The sequence below is a fragment of the Stenella coeruleoalba genome (assembly GCF_951394435.1).
Source record: "Stenella coeruleoalba genome assembly, contig: scaffold_55, whole genome shotgun sequence".
Lineage (NCBI taxonomy): Eukaryota > Metazoa > Chordata > Mammalia > Artiodactyla > Delphinidae > Stenella > Stenella coeruleoalba.
The window spans coordinates 712,525-734,303 of NW_027646028.1; the positions used below are offsets into that span (position 1 = coordinate 712,525).

At 43.7% G+C, this 21,779-nt stretch overlaps 1 long non-coding RNA gene across 3 annotated transcripts in view; it reads left to right on the forward strand.

The window, feature by feature from the left end:
* LOC307181381 overlaps positions 1–20,176 on the forward strand; it is a 305,523-nt gene extending 285,347 nt beyond the window's left edge. For all 3 annotated transcript variants that reach the window (XR_013826616.1, XR_013826617.1, XR_013826618.1), the window contains exons 2-3: positions 10,648–10,729; positions 20,118–20,176. This is a non-coding gene — a long non-coding RNA (uncharacterized lncRNA). The remainder of the gene's footprint in view (positions 1–10,647; positions 10,730–20,117) is intronic.
* The last annotated feature ends 1,603 nt before the right edge of the window (positions 20,177–21,779 follow it).

The window sequence follows — 21,779 nt, forward strand, 5'->3', positions numbered from 1 at the left end:
GGGAAGTGAGACTTCATTGTAGTGCAGATTTCCTTTGCAAGCTTGCTTGGTTGGCCAAAAAGGGCGTATGCGTTTTTTCCTGAATATATTCAGGAAAAAACGCATACGCCCTTTTTGGCCAAGTGCATCATTGTGGACGTTCTGCCTCTTTTCCTATGCTTTCAATGCAATTCCAGTCTACCTCCTGAAATCGGTTTCCTGCAATTCTGCCCCGCTTTCAAGTCCTCTTGGCAGCCTTACTTCAGTCTATTTTTGGACGATAGCTGTCATTTATAACTCTGCAGGTTTGTGAATTACAGTGCCCCTGAGCTCCTTTCTTCAACTCGCTTTCTTTTGAGCTGGCCGCAACACCGCAGGATGGCTTCAGGCCCTAATCTGATTCTGGTACGGCACGCTGAGCCTTTGCTTATTTCCTCTTCCTGGTGGAAAATGAGAGTTAAATTTGCCCGTCCAGACACCTCCAGCTAGTCTCTCATTGGTTCTCGCTATTCCTGTTCATCTTCCGCAGAAATTGCAAACTGGGCCAAACAGGAGGTTAAAGGGACTGACTCTCCAAGTCGGGAGAGTGTTAGTAAAGCGTCTGGAATGTTGCACCCGAGTACCAGGGTACGAAAACTGAGACATATTTGAACACGTCTCCCGATCACATGGTTGATCATACTCTAGGTTCCACATGCATGTTTTACCTGAAGGAAGAATACCTTAAACCTGGGTATTTGAAACCCGTGGAATGGGTACCATGCAATATGACTTCAAAGGGTCTTCATTTGCTCACTGAACCTCTCCAATCCTATCACTGCTGCGTTTATGCCCCTGTACACATGCTTGATTCTCTTTCGGAGACATAGCAATCCATAGGTTTTAAGATACTTACTAGTCAGGTACATTCTTAGGCGTTTAATATGCGGTGTTGAGTCCATTTCGTTGAGCAAGGAGTAGCTCTTGTCTATTCCATATTTGGCTTAAGGAACTTTATCTGTGCTCATTTCAATCTCTGGTTTTATGCAGCAATCCAACTCACATTTCCCCTTAAGCAAGCATAAGTTGGTTTTCTAAATTTGAGAACCTGTTCTGTTTTGGAATTCATTTCCTGTGTAGCCAAGTTTACATTCCGTGTATTAGTGATATCTTATGATGTTTCTTTTTCTGTGTGACTTATTTCAGTTAGAATCATCGTACCTGAATCCACTCATGATGCTGCTACGGGCTTGATGACATAGATTTCATTGCTGAGTGATACTGCATTGTACGTAAGTACCACAAGTTCTTTATCCATTTTTCACTTTCTGTGATATTGAACTTGTACGGTAAACGAGGTTCTTGTAAACAGAGGCGTCCCAAACTTTGGGGTGGCTGTGTCTTTTTGATTTTAATTTCCCTAAGCTATAGGACCATAAGTGGAAGTGCCCTAGGCTCTGTTGCTTTGTTTTTTAGATGTTTCAGGAAACACCATACACTTCTCCCGAGTGGTTGTTGGCAATTTACATCCCGCCCATCAGCATAACAAGGCTCCCAGTTCTCCATGGCCTGTCCTGCCTTTCTGGATTTTACACTTTTTTCAGATGGCCCTTTTGACAGGGGGGAAGTGAGACTTCATTGTAGTGCAGATTTCCTTTGCAAGCTTGCTTGGTTGGCCAAAAAGGGCGTATGCGTTTTTTCCTGAATATATTCAGGAAAAAACGCATACGCCCTTTTTGGCCAAGTGCATCATTGTGGACGTTCTGCCTCTTTTCCTATGCTTTCAATGCAATTCCAGTCTACCTCCTGAAATCGGTTTCCTGCAATTCTGCCCCGCTTTCAAGTCCTCTTGGCAGCCTTACTTCAGTATATTTTTGGACGATAGCTGTCATTTATAACTCTGCAGGTTTGTGAATTACAGTGCCCCTGAGCTCCTTTCTTCAACTCGCTTTCTTTTGAGCTGGCCGCAACACCGCAGGATGGCTTCAGGCCCTAATCTGATTCTGGTACGGCACGCTGAGCCTTTGGTTATTTCCTCTTCCTGGTGGGAAATGAGAGTTAAATTTGCCCGTCCAGACACCTCCAGCTAGTCTCTCATTGGTTCTCGCTATTCCTGTTCATCTTCCGCAGAAATTGCAAACTGCGCCAAACAGGAGGATAAAGGGACTGACTCTCCAAGTCGGGAGAGTGTTAGTAAAGCGTCTGGAATGTTGCACCCAAGTACCAGGGTACGAAAACTGAGACATATTTGAACACGTCTCCCGATCACATGGTTGATCATACTCTAGGTTCCACATGCATGTTTTAGCTGAAGGAAGAATACCTTAAACCTGGGTATTTGAAACCCGTGGAATGGGTACCATGCAATATGACTTCAAAGGGTCTTCATTTGCTCACCGAACATCTCCAATCCTATCACTGCTGCGTTTATGCCCCTGTACACATGCTTGATTCTCTTTCGGAGACATAGCAATCCATAGGTTTTAAGATACTTACTAGTCAGGTACATTCTTAGGCGTTTAATATGCGGTGTTGAGTCCATTTCGTTGAGCAAGGAGTAGCTCTTGTCTATTCCATATTTGGCTTAAGGAACTTTATCTGTGCTCATTTCAATCTCTGGTTTTATGCAGCAATCCAACTCACCTTTCCCCTTAAGCAAGCATAAGTTGGTTTTCTAAATTTGAGAACCTGTTCTGTTTTGGAATTCAGTTCCTGTGTAGCCAAGTTTACATTCCGTGTATTAGTGATATCTTATGATGTTTCTTTTTCTGTGTGACTTATTTCAGTTAGAATCATCGTACCTGAATCCACTCATGATGCTGCTACGGGCCTGATGACATAGATTTCATTGCTGAGTGATACTGCATTGTACGTAAGTACCACAAGTTCTTTATCCATTTTTCACTTTCTGTGATATTGAACTTGTACGGTAAACGAGGTTCTTGTAAACAGAGGCGTCCCAGACTTTGGGGTGGCTGTGTCTTTTTGATTTTAATTTCCCTAAGCTATAGGACCATAAGTGGAAGTGCCCTAGGCTCTGTTGCTTTGTTTTTTAGATGTTTCAGGAAACACCATACACTTCTCCCGAGTGTCTGTTGGCAATTTACATCCCGCCCATCAGCATAACAAGGCTCCCAGTTCTCCATGGCCTGTCCTGCCTTTCTGGATTTTACGCTTTTTTCAGATGGCCCTTTTGACCGGGGGGAAGTGAGACTTCATTGTAGTGCAGATTTCCTTTGCAAGCTTGCTTGGTTGGCCAAAAAGGACGTATGCGTTTTTTCCTGAATATATTCAGGAAAAAACGCATACGCCCTTTTTGGCCAAGTGCATCATTGTGGACGTTCTGCCTCTTTTCCTATGCTTTCAATGCAATTCCAGTCTACCTCCTGAAATCGGTTTCCTGCAATTCTGCCCCGCTTTCAAGTCCTCTTGGCAGCCTTACTTCAGTCTATTTTTGGACGATAGCTGTCATTTATAACCCTGCAGGTTTGTGAATTACAGTGCCCCTGAGCTCCTTTCTTCAACTCGCTTTCTTGTGACCTGGCAGCAACACCGCAGGATGGCTTCAGGCCCTAATCTGGTTCCGGCATGGCACGCTGAGCCTTTGGTTAATTCCTCTTCCTGGTGGGAAATGAGAGTTAAATTTGCCCGTTCAGACAACTCCAGGTAGTCTCTCATTGGTTCTCGCTATTCCTGTTCATCTTCCGCAGAAATTGCAAACAGGGCCAAACAGGAGGTTAAAGGGACTGACTCTCCAAGTCGGGAGTGTGTTAGTAAAGCGTCTGGAATGTTGCACCCGAGTACCAGGGTACGAAAACTGAGACATATTTTAACACGTCTCCCGATCACATGGTTGATCATACTCTAGGTTCCACATGCATGTTTTAGCTGAAGGAAGAATACCTTAAACCTGGGTAGGTGAAACCCGTGGAATGGATACCATGCAATATGACTTCAAAGGGTCTTCATTTGCTCACCGAACCTCTCCAATCCTATCACTGCTGCGTTTATGCCCCTGTACACATGCTTGATTCTCTTTCGGAGACATAGCAATCCATAGGTTTTAAGATACTTACTAGTCAGGTACATTCTTAGGCGTTTTATATGCGGTGTTGAGTCCATTTCGTTGAGCAAGGAGTAGCTCTTGTCTATTCCATATTTGGCTTAAGGAACTTTATCTGTGCTCATTTCAATCTCTGGTTTTATGCAGCACCCCAACTCACCTTTACCCTTAAGCAAGCATAAGTTGGTTTTCTAAATTTGAGACCCTGTTCTGTTCTGTAATTCAGTTCCTGTGTAGCCAAGTTTACATTCCGTGTATTACTGATATCTTATGATGTTTCTTTTTCTGTGTCACTTATTTCAGTTAGAATCATCATACCTGAATCCACTCATTGTGCTGCTAAGGGCCTGATGACACAGATTTCATTGCTGAGTGATATTGCTTTGTAAGTAAATACCACAACTTTTTTATCCATTTTTAACTTTCTTCGATGTTGAACTTGTACTGTAAACGAGGTACTTGTAAACAGAGCCATTCGAAACTTTGGGGTGGCTGTGTCTTTTTGATTTTAAATTCCCTAAGCTATAGGACCATAAGTGGAAGTGCCCTAGGCTCTGTTGCTTTGTTTTTTAGATGTTTCAGGAAACACCATACACTTCTCCCGAGTGTCTGTTGGCAATTTACATCCCGCCCTTCAGCATAACAAGGCTCCCAGTTCTCCATGGCCTGTCCTGCCTTTCTGGATTTTACACTTTTTTCAGATGGCCCTTTTGACCGGGGGGAAGTGAGACTTCATTGTAGTGCAGATTTCCTTTGCAAGCTTGCTTGGTTGGCCAAAAAGGGCGTATGCGATTTTTCCTGAATATATTCAGGAAAAAACGCATACGCCCTTTTTGGCCAAGTGCATCATTGTGGACGTTCTGCCTCTTTTCCTATGCTTTCAATGCAATTCCAGTCTACCTCCTGAAATCGGTTTCTTGCAATTCTGCCCCGCTTTCAAGTCCTCTTGGCAGCCTTACTTCAGTCTATTTTTGGACGATAGCTGTCATTTATAACCCTGCAGGTTTGTGAATTACAGTGCCCCTGAGCTCCTTTCTTCAACTCGCTTTCTTGTGACCTGGCAGCAACACCGCAGGATGGCTTCAGGCCCTAATCTGGTTCCGGCACGGCACGCTGAGCCTTTGGTTAATTCCTCTTCCTGGTGGGAAATGAGAGTTAAATTTGCCCGTTCAAACACCTCCAGGTAGTCTCTCATTGGTTCTCGCTATTCCTGTTCATCTTCCACAGAAATTGCAAACTGGACCAATCAGGAGGTTAAAGGGACTGACTCTCCAAGTCGGGAGTGTGTTAGTAAAGCGTCTGGAATGTTGCACCCGAGTACCAGGGTACGAAAACTGAGACATATTTGAACACGTCTCCCGATCACATGGTTGATCATACTCTAGGTTCCACATGCATGTTTTAGCTGAAGGAAGAATACCTTAAACCTGGGTAGGTGAAACCCGTGGAATGGGTACCATGCAATATGACTTCAAAGGGTCTTCATTTGCTCACCGAACCTCTCCAATCCTATCACTGCTGCGTTTATGCCCCTGTACACATGCTTGATTCTCTTTCGGAGACATAGCAATCCATAGGTTTTAAGATACTTACTAGTCAGGTACATTCTTAGGCGTTTAATATGCGGTGTTGAGTCCATTTCGTTGAGCAAGGAGTAGCTCTTGTCTATTCCATATTTGGCTTAAGGAACTTTATCTGTGCTCATTTCAATCTCTGGTTTTATGCAGCACCCCAACTCACCTTTACCCTTAAGCAAGCATAAGTTGGTTTTCTAAATTTGAGACCCTGTTCTGTTCTGTAATTCAGTTCCTGTGTAGCCAAGTTTCCATTCCGTGTATTACTGATATCTTATGATGTTTCTTTTTCTGTGTCACTTATTTCAGTTAGAATCATCATACCTGAATCCACTCATTGTGCTGCTAAGGGCCTGATGACACAGATTTCATTGCTGAGTGATATTGCTTTGTAAGTAAATACCACAACTTTTTTATCCATTTTTAACTTTCTTCGATGTTGAACTTGTACTGTAAACGAGGTTCTTGTAAACAGAGCCGTTCGAAACTTTGGGGTGGCTGTGTCTTTTTGATTTTAAATTCCCTAAGCTATAGGACCATAAGTGGAAGTGCCCTAGGCTCTGTTGCTTTGTTTTTTAGATGTTTCAGGAAACACCATACACTTCTCCCGAGTGTTTGTTGGCAATTTACATCCCGCCCTTCAGCATAACAAGGCTCCCAGTTCTCCATGGCCTGTCCTGCCTTTCTGGATTTTACACTTTTTTCAGATGGCCCTTTTGACCGGGGGGAAGTGAGACTTCATTGTAGTGCAGATTTCCTTTGCAAGCTTGCTTGGTTGGCCAAAAAGGGCGTATGCGTTTTTTCCTGAATATATTCAGGAAAAAACGCATACGCCCTTTTTGGCCAAGTGCATCATTGTGGACGTTCTGCCTCTTTTCCTATGCTTTCAATGCAATTCCAGTCTACCTCCTGAAATCGGTTTCCTGCAATTCTGCCCCGCTTTCAAGTCCTCTTGGCAGCCTTACTTCAGTCTATTTTTGGACGATAGCTGTCATTTATAACCCTGCAGGTTTGTGAATTACAGTGCCCCTGAGCTCCTTTCTTCAACTCGCTTTCTTGTGACCTGGCAGCAACACCGCAGGATGGCTTCAGGCCCTAATCTGGTTCCGGCACGGCACGCTGAGCCTTTGGTTAATTCCTCTTCCTGGTGGGAAATGAGAGTTAAATTTGCCCGTTCAGACACTTCCAGGTAGTCTCTCATTGGTTCTCGCTATTCCTGTTCATCTTCCGCAGAAATTGCAAACTGGGCCAAACAGGAGGTTAAAGGGACTGACTCTCCAAGTCGGGAGTGTGTTAGTAAAGCGTCTGGAATGTTGCACCCGAGTACCAGGGTACGAAAACTGAGACATATTTGAACACGTCTCCCGATCACATGGTTGATCATACTCTAGGTTCCACATGCATGTTTTAGCTGAAGGAAGAATACCTTAAACCTGGGTAGGTGAAACCCGTGGAATGGGTACCATGCAATATGACTTCAAAGGGTCTTCATTTGCTCACCGAACCTCTCCAATCCTATCACTGCTGCGTTTATGCCCCTGTACACATGCCTGATTCTCTTTCGGAGACATAGCACTCCATAGGTTTTAAGATACTTACTAGTCAGGTACATTCTTAGGCGTTTAATATGCGGTGTTGAGTCCATTTCGTTGAGCAAGGAGTAGCTCTTGTCTATTCCATATTTGGCTTAAGGAACTTTATCTGTGCTCATTTCAATCTCTGGTTTTATGCAGCACCCCAACTCACCTTTACCCTTAAGCAAGCATAAGTTGGTTTTCTAAATTTGAGACCCTGTTCTGTTCTGTAATTCAGTTCCTGTGTAGCCAAGTTTACATTCCGTGTATTACTGATATCTTATGATGTTTCTTTTTCTGTGTCACTTATCTCAGTTAGAATCATCATACCTGAATCCACTCATTGTGCTGCTAAGGGCCTGATGACACAGATTTCATTGCTGAGTGATATTGCTTTGTAAGTAAATACCACAACTTTTTTATCCATTTTTAACTTTCTTCGATGTTGAACTTGTACTGTAAACGAGGTTCTTGTAAACAGAGCCGTTCGAAAATTTGGGGTGGCTGTGTCTTTTTGATTTTAAATTCCCTAAGCTATAGGACCATAAGTGGAAGTACCCTAGGCTCTGTTGCTTTGTTTTTTAGATGTTTCAGGAAACACCAAACACTTCTCCCGAGTGTTTGTTGGCAATTTACATCCCGCCCTTCAGCATAACAAGGCTCCCAGTTCTCCATGGCCTGTCCTGCTTTTCTGGATTTTACACTTTTTTCAGATGGCCCTTTTGACCGGGGGGAAGTGAGACTTCATTGTAGTGCAGATTTCCTTTGCAAGCTTGCTTGGTTGGCCAAAAAGGGCGTATGCGTTTTTTCCTGAATATATTCAGGAAAAAACGCATACGCCCTTTTTGGCCAAGTGCATCATTGTGGACGTTCTGCCTCTTTTCCTATGCTTTCAATGCAATTCCAGTCTACCTCCTGAAATCGGTTTCCTGCAATTCTGCCCCGCTTTCAAGTCCTCTTGGCAGCCTTACTTCAGTCTATTTTTGGACGATAGCTGTCATTTATAACCCTGCAGGTTTGTGAATTACAGTGCCCCTGAGCTCCTTTCTTCAACTCGCTTTCTTGTGACCTGGCAGCAACACCGCAGGATGGCTTCAGGCCCTAATCTGGTTCCGGCACGGCACGCTGAGCCTTTGGTTAATTCCTCTTCCTGGTGGGAAATGAGAGTTAAATTTGCCCGTTCAGACACTTCCAGGTAGTCTCTCATTGGTTCTCGCTATTCCTGTTCATCTTCCGCAGAAATTGCAAACTGGGCCAAACAGGAGGTTAAAGGGACTGACTCTCCAAGTCGGGAGTGTGTTAGTAAAGCGTCTGGAATGTTGCACCCGAGTACCAGGGTACGAAAACTGAGACATATTTGAACACGTCTCCCGTTCACATGGTTGATCATACTTGGGTTCCACATGCATGTTTTAGCTAAAGGAAGAATACCTTAAACCTGGGTAGGTGAAACCCGTGGAATGGGTACCATGCAATATGACTTCAAAGGGTCTTCATTTGCTCACCGAACCTCTCCAATCCTATCACTGCTGCGTTTATGCCCCTGTACACATGCTTGATTCTCTTTCGGAGACATAGCAATCCATAGGTTTTAAGATACTTACTAGTCAGGTACATTCTTAGGCGTTTAATATGCGGTGTTGAGTCCATTTCGTTGAGCAAGGAGTAGCTCTTGTCTATTCCATATTTGGCTTAAGGAACTTTATCTGTGCTCATTTCAATCTCTGGTTTTATGCAGCACCCCAACTCACCTTTACCCTTAAGCAAGCATAAGTTGGTTTTCTAAATTTAAGACTCTGTTCTGTTCTGTAATTCAGTTCCTGTGTAGCCAACTTTACATTCCGTGTATTACTGATATCTTATGATGTTTCTTTTTCTGTGTCACTTATTTCAGTTAGAATCATCATACCTGAATCCACTCATTGTGCTGCTAAGGGCCTGATGACACAGATTTCATTGCTGAGTGATATTGCTTTGTAAGTAAATACCACAACTTTTTTATCCATTTTTAACTTTCTTCGATGTTGAACTTGTACTGTAAACGAGGTTCTTGTAAACAGAGCCGTTCGAAACTTTGGGGTGGCTGTGTCTTTTTGATTTTAAATTCCCTAAGCTATAGGACCATAAGTGGAAGTGCCCTAGGCTCTGTTGCTTTGTTTTTTAGATGTTTCAGGAAACACCATACACTTCTCCCGAGTGGTTGTTGGCAATTTACATTCCGCCCTTCAGCATAACAAGGCTGCCAGTTCTCCATGGCCTGTCCTGCCTTTCTGGATTTTACACTTTTTTCAGATGGCCCTTTTGACCGGGGGGAAGTGAGACTTCATTGTAGTGCAGATTTCCTTTGCAAGCTTGCTTGGTTGGCCAAAAAGGGCGTATGCGTTTTTTCCTGAATATATTCAGGAAAAAACGCATACGCCCTTTTTGGCCAAGTGCATCATTGTGGACGTTCTGCCTCTTTTCCTATGCTTTCAATGCAATTCCAGTCTACCTCCTGAAATCGGTTTCCTGCAATTCTGCCCCGCTTTCAAGTCCTCTTGGCAGCCTTACTTCAGTCTATTTTTGGACGATAGCTGTCATTTATAACTCTGCAGGTTTGTGAATTACAGTGCCCCTGAGCTCCTTTCTTCAACTCGCTTTCTTGTGACCTGGCCGCAACACCGCAGGATGGCTTCAGGCCCTAATCTGGTTCCGGCCCGGCATGCTGAGCCTTTGGTTAATTCCTCTTCCTGGTGGGAAATGAGAGTTAAATTTGCCCGTCCAGACACCTGAGGCTAGCCTCTCATTGGTTCTCGCTATTCCTGTTCAGCTTCCGCAGAAATTGCAAACTGGGCCAAACAGGAGGTTAAAGGGACTGACTCTCCAAGTCGGGAGAGTGTTAGTAAAGCGTCTGGAATGTTGCACCCGAGTACCAGGGTACGAAAACTGAGACATATTTGAACACGTCTCCCGATCACATGGTTGATCATACTCTAGGTTCCACATGCATGTTTTAGCTGAAGGAAGAATACCTTAAACCTGGGTAGGTGAAACCCGTGGAATGGGTACCATGCAATATGACTTCAAAGGGTCTTCATTTGCTCACCGAACCTCTCCAATCCTATCACTGCTGCGTTTATGCCCCTGTACACATGCTTGATTCTCTTTCGGAGACATAGCAATCCATAGGTTTTAAGATACTTACTAGTCAGGTACATTCTTAGGCGTTTAATATGCGGTGTTGAGTCCATTTCGTTGAGCAAGGAGTAGCTCTTGTCTATTCCATATTTGGCTTAAGGAACTTTATCTGTGCTCATTTCAATCTCTGGTTTTATGCAGCACCCCAACTCACCTTTACCCTTAAGCAAGCATAAGTTGGTTTTCTAAATTTGAGACCCTGTTCTGTTCTGTAATTCAGTTCCTGTGTAGCCAAGTTTACATTCCGTGTATTACTGATATCTTATGATGTTTCTTTTTCTGTGTGACTTATTTCATTTAGAATCATCGTACCTGAATCTACTCATTATGCTGCTACGGGCCTGATGACATAGATTTCATTGCTGAGTGATACTGCATTGTACGTAAGTACCACAACTTCTTTATCCATTTTTCACTTTCTGCGATGTTGAACTTGTACTGTAAACGAGGTTCTTGTAAACAGAGCCGTTCCAAACTTTGGGGTGGCTGTGTCTTTTTGATTTTAATTTCCCTAAGCTATAGGACCATAAGTGGAAGTGCCCTAGGCTCTGTTGCTTTGTTTTTTAGATGTTTCAGGAAACACCATACACTTCTCCCGAGTTGTTGTTGGCAATTTACATCCCGCCCATCAGCATAACAAGGCTCCCAGTTCTCCATGGCCTGTCCTGCCTTTCTGGATTTTACACTTTTTTCAGATGACCCTTTTGACCGGGGAGAAGTGAGACTTCATTGTAGTGCAGATTTCCTTTGCAAGCCTGCTTGGTTGGCCAAAAAGGGCGTATGCGTTTTTTCCTGAATATATTCAGGAAAAAACGCATACGCCCTTTTTGGCCAAGTGCATCATTGTGGACGTTCTGCCTCTTTTCCTATGCTTTCAATGCAATTCCAGTCTACCTCCTGAAATCGGTTTCCTGCAATTCTGCCCCGCTTTCAAGTCCTCTTGGCAGCCTTACTTCAGTCTATTTTTGGACGATAGCTGTCATTTATAACTCTGCAGGTTTGTGAATTACAGTGCCCCTGAGCTCCTTTCTTCAACATGCTTTCTTGTGACCTGGCCGCAACACCGCAGGATGGCTTCAGGCCCTAATCTGGTTCCGGCACGGCACGCTGAGCCTTTGGTTATTTCCTCTTCCTGGTGGGAAATGAGAGTTAAATTTGCCCGTCCAGACACCTTCAGCTAGCCTCTCATTGGTTCTCGCTATTCCTGTTCATCTTCCGCAGAAATTGCAAACTGGGCCAAACAGGAGGTTAAAGGCGCTGACTCTCCAAGTGGGGAGAGTGTTAGTAAAGCGTCTGGAATGTTGCACCCGAGTACCAGGTGAGGAAAACTGAGACATATTTGAACACGTCTCCCGTTCACATGGTTGATCATACTTGGGTTCCACATGCATGTTTTAGCTGAAGGAAGAATACCTTAAACCTGAAGAGTTAAGACCCGTGTAATGGGTACCATGCAATATGACTTCAAAGGGTCTTCATTTGCTCACCGAACCTCTCCAATCCTATCACTGCTGCGTTTATGCCCCTGTACACATGCTTGATTCTCTTTCAGAGACATAGCAATCCATAGGTTTTAAGATACTTACTAGTCAGGTACATTCTTAGGCGTTTAATATGCGGTGTTGAGTCCATTTCGTTGAGCAAGGAGTAGCTCTTGTCTATTCCATATTTGACTTAAGGAACTTTATCTGTGCTCATTTCAATCTCTGGTTTTATGCAGCACCCCAACTCACCTTTCCCCTTAAGCAAGCATAAGTTGGTTTTCTAAATTTGAGACCCTGTTCTGTTCTGTAATTCAGTTCCTGTGTAGCCAAGTTTACATTCCGTGTATTACTGATATCTTATGATGTTTCTTTTTCTGTGTGACTTATTTCAGTTAGAATCATCATACCTGAATCCACTCATTGTGCTGCTAAGGGCCTGATGACATAGATTTCATTGCTGAGTGATATTGCTTTGTAAGTAAATACCACAACTTCTTTATCCATTTTTCACTTTCTGCGATGTTGAACTTGTACTGTAAACGAGGTTCTTGTAAACAGAGCCGTTCCAAACTTTGGGGTGGCTGTGTCTTTTTGATTTTAATTTCCCTAAGCTATAGGACCATAAGTGGAAGTGCCCTAGGCTCTGTTGCTTTGTTTTTTAGATGTTTCAGGAAACACCATACACTTCTCCCGAGTGGTTGTTGGCAATTTACATCCTGCCCATCAGCATAACAAGGCTCCCAGTTCTCCATGGCCTGTCCTGCCTTTCTGGATTTTACACTTTTTTCAGATGGCCCTTTTGACCGGGGGGAAGTGAGACTTCATTGTAGTGCAGATTTCCTTTGCAAGCTTGCTTGGTTGGCCAAAAAGTGCGTATGCGTTTTTTCCTGAATATATTCAGGAAAAAACGCATACGCCCTTTTTGGCCAAGTGCATCATTGTGGACGTTCTGCCTCTTTTCCTATGCTTTCAATGCAATTCCAGTCTACCTCCTGAAATCGGTTTCCTGCAATTCTGCCCCGCTTTCAAGTCCTCTTGGCAGCCTTACTTCAGTTTATTTTTGGACGATAGCTGTCATTTATAACCCTGCAGGTTTGTGAATTACAGTGCCCCTGAGCTCCTTTCTTCAACTCGCTTTCTTTTGAGCTGGCCGCAACACCGCAGGATGGCTTCAGGCCCTAATCTGGTTCCGGTACGGCACGCTGAGCCTTTGTTTATTTCCTCTTCCTGGTGGGAAATGAGAGTTAAATTTGCCCGTCCAGATACCTCCAGCTAACCTCTCATTGGTTCTCGCTATTCCTGTTCATCTTCCGCAGAAATTGCAAACTGGGCCAAACAGGAGGTTAAAGGCGCTGACTCTCCAAGAGGGGAGAGTGTTAGTAAAGCGTCTGGAATGTTGCACCCGAGTACCAGGGGAGGAAAACTGAGACATATTTGAACACGTCTCCCGTTCACATGGTTGATCATACTTGGGTTCCACATGCATGTTTTTGCTGAAGGAAGAATACTTTAAACCTGGAAAGTTCAGACCCGTGTAATGGGTACCATGCAATATGATTTCAAAGGGTCTTCATTTGCTCACCAAACCTCTCCAATCCTATCACTGCTGTGTTTATGCCCCTGTACACATGCTTGATTCTCTTTTGGAGACATAGCAATCCATAGGTTTTACGATACTTACTAGTCATGTACATTCTTAGGCGTTTAATATGCGGTGTTGAGTCCATTTCGTTGAGCAAGGAGTAGCTCTTGTCTATTCCATATTTGACTTAAGGAACTTTATCTGTGCTCATTTCAATCTCTGGTTTTATGCAGCACCCCACCTCACCTTTACCCTTAAGCAAGCATAAGTTGGTTTTCTAAATTTGAGACCCTGCTCTGTTCTGTAATTCAGTTCCTGTGTAGCCAAGTTTACATTCCGTGTATTACTGATATCTTATGATGTTTCTTTTTCTGTGTGACTTATTTCAGTTAGAATCATCATACCTGAATCCACTCATTGTGCTGCTAAGGGCCTGATGACATAGATTTCATTGCTGAGTGATATTGCTTTGTAAGTAAATACCACAACTTCTTTATCCATTTTTCACTTTCTGCGATGTTGAACTTGTACTGTAAACGAGGTTCTTGGAAACAGAGCCGTTCCAAACTTTGGGGTGGCTGTGTCTTTTTGATTTTAATTTCCCTAAGCTATAGGATCATAAGTGGCAGTGCCCTAGGCTCTGTTGCTTTGTTTTTTAGATGTTTCAGGAAACACCATACACTTCTCCCGAGTGTCTGTTGGCAATTTGCATCCCGCCCATCAGCATAACAAGGCTCCCAGTTCTCCATGGCCTGTCCTGCCTTTCTGGATTTTACACTTTTTTCAGATGGCCCTTTTGACCGGGGGGAAGTGAGGCTTCATTGTAGTGCAGATTTCCTTTGCAAGCTTGCTTGGTTGGCCAAAAAGGGCGTATGCGTTTTTTCCTGAATATATTCAGGAAAAAACGCATACGCCCTTTTTGGCCAAGTGCATCATTGTGGATGTTCTGCCTCTTTTCCTATGCTTTCAATGCAATTCCAGTCTACCTCCTGAAATCGGTTTCCTGCAATTCTGCCCCGCTTTCAAGTCCTCTTGGCAGCCTTACTTCAGTATATTTTTAGACAATAGCTGTCATTTATAACTCTGCAGGTTTGTGAATTACAGTGCCCCTGAGCTCCTTTCTTCAACTCGCTTTCTTTTGAGCTGGCCGCAACACCGCAGGATGGCTTCAGGCCCTAATCTGGTTCCGGTACGGCACGCTGAGCCTTTGGTTATTTCCTCTTCCTGTTGGGAAATGAGAGTTAAATTTGCCCGTCCAGACACCTCCAGCTAGCCTCTCATTGGTTCTCGCTATTCCTGTTCATCTTCCGCAGAAATTGCAAACTGTGCCAAACAGGAGGTTTAAGGCGCTGACTCTCCAAGTGGGGAGAGTGTTAGTAAAGCGTCTGGAATGTTGCACCCGAGTACCAGGGGAGGAAAACTGAGACATATTTGAACACGTCTCCCGTTCACATGGTTGATCATACTTGGGTTCCACATGCATGTTTTAGCTGAAGGAAGAATACCTTAAACCTGGAGAGTTAAGACCCGTGTAATGGGTACCATGCAATATGACTTCAAAGGGTCTTCATTTGCTCACCGAACCTCTCCAATCCTATCACTGCTGCGTTTATGCCCCTGTACACATGCTTGATTCTCTTTCGGAGACATAGCAATCCATAGGTTTTAAGATACTTACTAGTCAGGTACATTCTTAGGCGTTTAATATGCGGTGTTGAGTCCATTTCGTTGAGCAAGGAGTAGCTCTTGTCTATTCCATATTTGACTTAAGGAACTTTATCTGTGCTCATTTCAATCTCTGGTTTTATGCAGCACCCCAACTCACCTTTACCCTTAAGCAAGCATAAGTTGGTTTTCTAAATTTGAGACCCTGTTCTGTTCTGTAATTCAGTTCCTGTGTAGCCAAGTTTACATTCCGTGTATTACTGATCTCTTATGATGTTTCTTTTTCTGTGTGACTTATTTCAGTTAGAATCATCATACCTGAATCCACTCATTGTGCTGCTAAGGGCCTGATGACATAGATTTCATTGCTGAGTGATATTGCTTTGTAAGTAAATACCACAACTTCTTTATCCATTTTTCACTTTCTGCGATGTTGAACTTGTACTGTAAACGAGGTTCTTGTAAACAGAGCCGTTCCAAACTTTGGGGTGGCTGTGTGTTTTTGATTTTAATTTCCCTGAGCTATAGGACCATAAGTGGAAGTGCCCTAGGTTCTGTTGCTTTGTTTTTTAGATGTTTCAGGAAACACCATACACTTCTCCCGAGTGGTTGTTGGCAATTTACATCCCGCCCATCAGCATAACAAGGCTCCCAGTTCTCCATGGCCTGTCCTGCCTTTCTGGATTTTACACTTTTTTCAGATGGCCCTTTCGACCGGGGGGAAGTGAGACTTCATTGTAGTGCAGATTTCCTTTGCAAGCTTGCTTGGTTGGCCAAAAAGGGCGTATGCGTTTTTTCCTGAATATATTTAGGAAAAAACGCATACGCCGTTTTTGGCCAAGTGCATCATTGTGGACGTTCTGCCTCTTTTCCTATGCTTTCAATGCAATTCCAGTCTACCTCCTGAAATCGGTTTCCTGCAATTCTGCCCCGCTTTCAAGTCCTCTTGGCAGCCTTACTTCAGTATATTTTTGGACGATAGCTGTCATATATAACTCTGCAGGTTTGTGAATTACAGTGCCCCTGAGCTCCTTTCTTCAACTCGCTTTCTTGTGACCTGGCCGCAACACCGCAGGATGGCTTCAGGCCCTAATCTGGTTCCGGTATGGCACGCTGAGCCTTTGGTTATTTCCTCTTCCTGGTGGGAAATGAGAGTTAAATTTGCCCGTCCAGACACCTCCAGCTAGCCTCTCATTGGTTCTTGCTATTCCTGTTCATCTTCCGCAGAAATGCAAACTGGGCCAAACAGGAGTTTAAAGGCGCTGACTCTCCAAGTGGGGAGAGTGTTAGTAAAGCGTCTGGAATGTTGCACCCGAGTACCAGGGGAGGAAAACTGAGACATATTTGAACACGTCTCCCGTTCACATGGTTGATCATACTTGGGTTCCACATGCATGTTTTTGCTGAAGGAAGAATACCTTAAACCTGGAAAGTTCAGACCCGTGTAATGGGTACCATGCAATATGACTTCAAAGGGTCTTCATTTGCTCACCAAACCTCTCCAATCCTATCACTGCTGTGTTTATGCCCCTGTACACATGCTTGATTCTCTTTTGGAGACATAGCAATCCATAGGTTTTACGATACTTACTAGTCATGTACATTCTTAGGCGTTTAATATGCGGTGTTGAGTCCATTTCGTTGAGCAAGGAGTAGCTCTTGTCTATTCCATATTTGACTTAAGGAACTTTATCTGTGCTCATTTCAATCTCTGGTTTTATGCAGCACCCCACCTCACCTTTACCCTTAAGCAAGCATAAGTTGGTTTTCTAAATTTGAGACCCTGTTCTGTTCTGTAATTCAGTTCCTGTGTAGCCAAGTTTACATTCCGTGTATTAGTGATATCTTATGATGTTTCTTTTTCTGTGTGACTTATTTCAGTTAGAATCATCATACCTGAATCCACTCATTGTGATGCTAAGGGCCTGATGACATAGATTTCATTGCTGAGTGATATTGCTTTGTAAGTAAATACCACAAGTTCTTTATCCATTTTTCACTTTCTGCGATGTTGAACTTGTACTGTAAACGAGGTTCTTGTAAACAGAGCCGTTCCAAACTTTGGGGTGGCTGTGTCTTTTTGATTTTAATTTCCCTAAGCTATAGGACCATAAGTGGAAGTGCCCTAGGCTCTGTTGCTTTGTTTTTTAGATGTTTCAGGAAACACCATACACTTCTCCCGAGTTGTTGTTGGCAATTTGCATCCCGCCCATCAGCATAACAAGGCTCCCAGTTCTCCATGGCCTGTCCTGCCTTTCTGGATTTTACACTTTTTTCAGATGGCCCTTTTGACCGGGGGGAAGTGAGCCTTCATTGTAGTGCAGATTTCCTTTGCAAGCTTGCTTGGTTGGCCAAAAAGGGCGTATGCGTTTTTTCCTGAATATATTCAGGAAAAAACGCATACGCCCTTTTTGGCCAAGTGCATCATTGTGGACGTTCTGCCTCTTTTCCTATGCTTTCAATGCAATTCCAGTCTACCTCCTGAAATCGGTTTCCTGCAATTCTGCCCCGCTTTCAAGTCCTCTTGGCAGCCTTACTTCAGTCTATTTTTGGACGATAGCTGTCATTTATAACTCTGCAGGTTTGTGAATTACAGTGCCCCTGAGCTCCTTTCTTCAACTTGCTTTCTTGTGACCTGGCCGCAACACCGCAGGATGGCTTCAGGCCCTAATCTGGTTCCGGCCCGGCACGCTGAGCCTTTGGTTAATTCCTCTTCCTGGTGGGAAATGAGAGTTAAATTTGCCCGTCCAGACACCTCCAGCTAGCCTCTCATTGGTTCTCGCTATTCCTGTTCATCTTCCGCAGAAATTGCAAACTGGGCAAAACAGGAGGTTAAAGGGACTGACTCTCCAAGTGGGGAGAGTGTTAGTAAAGCGTCTGGAATGTTGCACTCGAGTACCAGGGGAGGAAAACTGAGACATATTTGAACACGTCTCCCGATCACATGGTTGATCATACTCTAGGTTCCACATGCATGTTTTAGCTGAAGGAAGAATACCTTAAACCTGTGTATTTGAAACCCGTGGAATGGGTACCATGCAATATGACTTCAAAGGGTCTTCATTTGCTCACCGAACCTCTCCAATCCTATCACTGCTGCGTTTATGCCCCTGTACACATGCTTGATTCTCTTTCGGAGACATAGCAATCCATAGGTTTTAAGATACTTACTAGTCAGGTACATTCTTAGGCGTTTAATATGCGGTGTTGAGTCCATTTCGTTGAGCAAGGAGTAGCTCTTGTCTATTCCATATTTGACTTAAGGAACTTTATCTGTGCTCATTTCAATCTCTGGTTTTATGCAGCACCCCAACTCACCTTTACCCTTAAGCAAGCATAAGTTGGTTTTCTAAATTTGAGACCCTGTTCTGTTCTGTAATTCAGTTCCTGTGTAGCCAAGTTTCCATTCCGTGTATTACTGATATCTTATGATGTTTCTTTTTCTGTGTGACTTACTTCAGTTAGAATCATCATACCTGAATCCACTCATTGTGCTGCTAAGGGCCTGATGACACAGATTTCATTGCTGAGTGATATTGCTTTGTAAGTAAATACCACAACTTCTTTATCCATTTTTCACTTTCTGCGATGTTGAACTTGTACTGTAAACGAGGTTCTTGTAAACAGAGCCGTTCCAAACTTTGGGGTGGCTGTGTCTTTTTGATTTTAATTTCCCTAAGCTATAGGACCATAAGTGGAAGTGCCCTAGGTTCTGTTGCTTTGTTTTTTAGATGTTTCAGGAAACACCATACACTTCTCCCGAGTGGTTGTTGGCAATTTACATCCCGCCCATCAGCATAACAAGGCTCCCAGTTCTCCATGGCCTGTCCTGCCTTTCTGGATTTTACACTTTTTTCAGATGGCCCTTTTGACCGGGGGGAAGTGAGACTTCATTGTAGTGCAGATTTCCTTTGCAAGCTTGCTTGGTTGGCCAAAAAGGGCGTATGCGTTTTTTCCTGAATATATTCAGGAAAAAACGCATACGCCCTTTTTGGCCAAGTGCATCATTGTGGACGTTCTGCCTCTTTTCCTATGCTTTCAATGCAATTCCAGTTTACCTCCTGAAATCGGTTTCCTGCAATTCTGCCCCGCTTTCAAGTCCTCTTGGCAGCCTTACTTCAGTGTATTTTTGGACGATAGCTGTCATTTATAACTCTGCAGGTTTGTGAATTACAGTGCCCCTGAGCTCCTTTGTTCAACTCGCTTTCTTTTGAGCTGGCCGCAACACCGCAGGATGGCTTCAGGCCCTAATCTGGTTCCGGTACGGCACGCTGAGCCTTTGGTTATTTCCTCTTCCTGGTGGGAAATGAGAGTTAAATTTGCCCGTCCAGACACCTCCAGCTAGCTTCTCATTGGTTCTCGCTATTCCTGTTCATCTTTCGCAGAAATTGCAAAGTGGGCCAAACAGGAGGTTAAAGGCGCTGACTCTCCAAGTGGGGAGAGTGTTAGTAAAGCGTCTGGAATGTTGCACCCGAGTACCAGGGGAGGAAAACTGAGACATATTTGAACACGTCTCCCGTTCACATGGTTGATCATACTTAGGTTCCACATGCATGTTTTAGCTGAAGGAAGAATACCTTAAACCTGGGTAGTTGAAACCCGTGGAATGGGTACCATGCAATATGACTTCAAAGGGTCTTCATTTGCTCACCGAACCTCTCCAATCCTATCACTGCTGCGTTTATGCCCCTGTACACATGCTTGATTCTCTTTCGGAGACATAGCAATCCATAGGTTTTAAGATACTTACAAGTCAGGTACATTCTTAGGCGTTTAATATGCGGTGTTGAGTCCATTTCGTTGAGCAAGGAGTAGCTCTTGTCTATTCCATATTTGGCTTAAGGAACTTTATCTGTGCTCATTTCAATCTCTGGTTTTATGCAGCAACCCAACTCACCTTTCCCCTTAAGCAAGCATAAGTTGGTTTTCTAAATTTGAGACCCTGTTCTGTTTTGGAATTCAGTTCCTGTGTAGCCAAGTTTACATTCCGTGTATTAGTGATATCTTATGATGTTTCTTTTTCTGTGTGACTTATTTCAGTTAGAATCATCGTACCTGAATCTACTCATTATGCTGCTACGGGCCTGATGACATAGATTTCATTGCTGAGTGATACTGCATTGTACGTAAGTACCACAAGTTCTTTATCCATTTTTCACTTTCTGCGATGTTGAACTTGTACTGTAAACGAGGTTCTTGTAAACAGAGCCGTTCCAAACTTTGGGGTGGCTGTGTCTTTTTGATTTTAATTTCCCTAAGCTATAGGACCATAAGTGGAAGTGCCCTAGGCTCTGTTGCTTTGTTTTTTAGATGTTTCAGGAAACACCATACACTTCTCCCGAGTGGTTGTTGGCAATTTACATCCCGCCCATCAGCATAACAAGGCTCCCAGTTCTCCATGGCCTGTCCTGCCTTTCTGGATTTTACACTTTTTTCAGATGGCCCTTTTGACCGGGGGGAAGTGAGACTTCATTGTAGTGCAGATTTCCTTTGCAAGCTTGCTTGGTTGGCCAAAAAGGGCGTATGCGTTTTTTCCTTAATATATTCAGGAAAAAACGCATACACCCTTTTTGGCCAAGTGCATCATTGTGGACGTTCTGCCTCTTTTCCTATGCTTTCAATGCAATTCCAGTCTACCTCCTGAAATCGGTTTCCTGCAATTCTGCCCCGCTTTCAAGTCCTCTTGGCAGCCTTACTTCAGTATATTTTTGGACGATAGCTGTCATTTATAACTCTGCAGGTTTGTGAATTACAGTGCCCCTGAGCTCCTTTCTTCAACTCGCTTTCTTGTGACCTGGCCGCAACACCGCAGGATGGCTTCAGGCCCTAATCTGCTTCCAGTACGGCACGCTGAGCCTTTGGTTATTTCCTCTTCCTGGTGGGAAATGAGAGTTAAATTTGCCCGTCCAGACACCTCCAGCTAGCCTCTCATTGGTTCTCGCTATTCCTGTTCATCTTCCGCAGAAATTGCAAACTGGGCCAAACAGAAGGTTAAAGGGACTGACTCTCCAAGTGGGGAGAGTGTTAGTAAAGCGTCTGGAATGTTGCACCCGAGTACCAGGGGAGGAAAACTGAGACATATTTGAACACGTCTCCCGTTCACATGGTTGATCATACTTAGGTTCCACATGCATGTTTTAGCTGAAGGAAGAATACCTAAAACCTGGGTAGTTGAAACCCGTGGAATGGGTACCATGCAATATGACTTCAAAGGGTCTTCATTTGCTCACCGAACCTCTCCAATCCTATCACTGCTGCGTTTATGCCCCTGTACACATGCTTGATTCTCTTTCGAAGACATAGCAATCCATAGGTTTTAAGATACTTACTAGTCAGGTACATTCTTAGGCGTTTAATATGCGGTGTTGAGTCCATTTCGTTGAGCAAGGAGTAGCTCTTGTCTATTCCATATTTGACTTAAGGAACTTTATCTGTGCTCATTTCAATCTCTGGTTTTATGCAGCACCCCAACTCACCTTTACCCTTAAGCAAGCATAAGTTGGTTTTCTAAATTTGAGACCCTGTTCTGTTCTGTAATTCAGTTCCTGTGTAGCCAAGTTTACATTCCGTGTGTTACTCATATCTTATGATGTTTCTTTTTCTGTGTGACTTATTTCAGTTAGAATCATCATAACTGAATCCACTCATTGTGATGCTAAGGGCCTGATGACACAGATTTCATTGCTGAGTGATATTGCTTTG